Raw genomic sequence first — 2,995 nt, forward strand, 5'->3', positions numbered from 1 at the left:
CAATCTACAAACCCCAAACTTCAGAGAATTCTGATGCCAAGGGTCCAACAAATCAAATTTAACCCAGAAACCCAGAATTGCCGATTACCATCATATGTGAAAAGTTGTGGAGCTATGATGTTCAAGGACCCAGTACTTAAAAAGGATGGGCGACACAAGCTTCTTTCTCTCTCTCTGTTATCCTGTGACCTTCAGACCTTTCTTACATTTTTATCAAGGGTAAGAATTTTGGCAAGAAAAAGAATAACCACTTCCATTTTACAGTAAAATAACTTTAAAGCACAGAAAAGTAAAATCAATTGACTTTCCCCATATAATATGATCATTTCTTAATCTGATAGGAATTGAATGCTATCTTTTGACAAGTTTTTTTCAGGTTACTACTGTATATGCTCTTTACTATAGTTTGAACTTTATCTTGATAATAGAATGAATACGTTATTATTTTACTTAAACTTTTGTTCTTTGGTTCATAAATTCCAGTGAGAAAAAGGAGCAGAGTGTACAGTAAGTTATTTTTGTAAAAGATGCAATTATTTGACTTTTCCCAGAATTGCATGGTAGAGTTTCACTGTCAGCTCACATGAGCTGTGGAATCTTGGCTCTCTTCTCTCTTCAGAGCTACATGATGCCAGATACTCTCTTAATAGTGCCAGGAGATATTTCATCTATGATGTCAAAACTTGCAAGAAATTTGAGCTAAGAATGCACATTACATACTTAGTAGGACACCAAAGAAAGATGTTCAGGTCATACAGACAAATTGTATTTGGAATTGATGTCTTTGGGAGATCAAACTCTCATTATTTCAAAGAATTTAACCATGGAAAATCTTCACAGGAAGATGATATGTAAGCAGCTATATTTAAATTTGTATCAGGTGTGCTAATTGATGAGTGCCAGGGAACTGTGGCCTTTCTTAATTGTATGTAGAAATAAATATACATATATATTATGTGTATGTATGCATATATATTTCCCATGTCTGAGAGTTGGTGAGTTTTTAAAAAAATCTAACCAGAAAATAAGATGTTTCTATCTTAAAAGTGGAGTAATTCCCTCCTTGGAGAAGAGTTAGACCGTGGGTTTACTGCAGGACCTCAGGTGATGAGCTCCTGCATTGAGCCTTACTATTGACTAATTTATTTTGTATATCTGTACTGCTACTTTTCCAATACATACTAGTAGAGCTAATGTAATACTAATTCATTCAAAGGCGTTAATGAAGTTACACGCACAGTTTAATATATTGCTGTTAAGATTTCAAGAATTATCACACAGGAGTCTGTGAAATTTTGCTTGTAAAGGACCCCACTTTGAAAAGGCTGGGAACCACTGTCCTAACACATTTCATTGGCATGACAGGCTGGTGAAGAGCTATTTTGGGTCAAGGGGCTCTCACTGCAGCTGCCTGTTTGTTAGGATAAAGGGCAAAGTGTGCCTTGAGAAGAAGCAACCTTAACTAACATTTGCCAGGCCACAGAGTTAACTTTACTTGTCAGCATAGTACTTGGTGTGAGAAATGATTTCATTCCCAAATCCCAAGTGTCACCTTATTTCTCCATTATTTGACTGAAATAATAAAAACACAACAGATTCTAAATATTCTGTCAAGCTCACACTTTCAGTAATTATACTTCTAAATTACTGGTATTTCAAAGCTTGAAAGCACAAAACAGATACGTACTGTAGGAAGGGCAAATGATAACGATTAGCTGGAAGAAATATTAAACAGCCTGAAGTATAGGAAGTTATGCTTAAGTGAAATTAATTATGGCAAGTGAGAGGGCTACCGCCCTCTAGCGGTACCCTCTCTCCCACTCACGGGCTTTAGACATTGCCCTGGGACGTTTCCTACCACTTAAAAAAGTTGTTTTGTCATCTATTGCCAGTAGTATCATCTTCATGTCATAAAAGGTTTTCATTTCCCTTAGTAAAAGGTACATACTTTAGCTGTATTTTTATATGCAGAAGTACCTTGAGTTAAAATGTTGGTTTGTCTCCATAAACCCATTGTAAATAAAAACATTGTAAATAAAAAAAAAGTCAAAATGTATTTACTATCTATACTTCACCTACTGAACATTATAACTCACCAACACAGTGCATTGTAGAGTACCCGTTGTTGATCTTTGCAATGGTGTGGCTGACTGGGAGCCAGGACTCACTGCAGCTGCCCAGCAAGGTGAGTGGGTATCACTATCACCAGCGGGGAGGGGGGGGGGACACAGAAATTTAAAAATTTGGAGTACAGTTTACGCTGAATGCACATTACTTTCACACCACCATAAAAACAATAAGCCCAACTATCAAAAGTCAGGACAGTCTTTTTTCTGGGTTCAGTTTGCTGCTCTCATAGGTTTTCACACTTAACAAAATATAAAAGATAGTGAGATAGTTCTTCTGAACCATATTTTAATGTCGGTGATGATACATACAAACATGAAATTTATGTTAATTTTTTTTGCTATAAGACTATAGAAGAGGTGTATTTTATTTAGTAAAGCAATAATTCTTTGAACTTACATGGTCATTGAGAGGAGATGATTTTCAGTATTTAGCAAATATTTTGAAAGATAATGCTAGAGGTGTTACAATGTAGAATGTATAGATGTGTAATGGGGGAGACTAGAGATGGTCTCCCTGTCTGAGCTGTGTCCCTTATTTATACCTGCTCTTCAACTGCCATGTTTGTTCATTGTCTTATTTGTAAGATGAAAAGCTAGAAAGCTATCACCCTGCTTTCTAGGTCATTAAACGGCCATTAGAGGACTAATTGTGCTGCTATTTTTACTGGTAAGTACATTGTCATATGCATGGGTGTCCAGAAAAAGCCAGGGCATTTATAACTCATGACTCCAAATTCCTTGCTTTCTAAAGCTCGAGTTTAAGAACAGAGATATAGGTTTTAGAATTTTTTCTATTATCACATTCAGTAATTTTTATTATACAAGTAAAAAAATCATAATTCATACTGAATATGGCATTTGATTGT

At 35.7% G+C, this 2,995-nt stretch overlaps 1 long non-coding RNA gene across 1 annotated transcript; it reads left to right on the forward strand.

The window, feature by feature from the left end:
* The first annotated feature begins 726 nt into the window (after window positions 1–726).
* LOC308654376 lies at window positions 727–2,794 on the forward strand. Its single transcript, XR_014023252.1, has 3 exons — window positions 727–851; window positions 2,105–2,185; window positions 2,750–2,794. It is a non-coding gene; the product is annotated as an uncharacterized lncRNA (long non-coding RNA).
* Window positions 2,795–2,995: the final 201 nt, after the last annotated feature.

The sequence above is a fragment of the Spermophilus citellus genome (genome assembly GCF_964194105.1).
Source record: "Spermophilus citellus genome assembly, chromosome: 8".
In the NCBI taxonomy this organism is placed as follows: domain Eukaryota; kingdom Metazoa; phylum Chordata; class Mammalia; order Rodentia; family Sciuridae; genus Spermophilus; species Spermophilus citellus.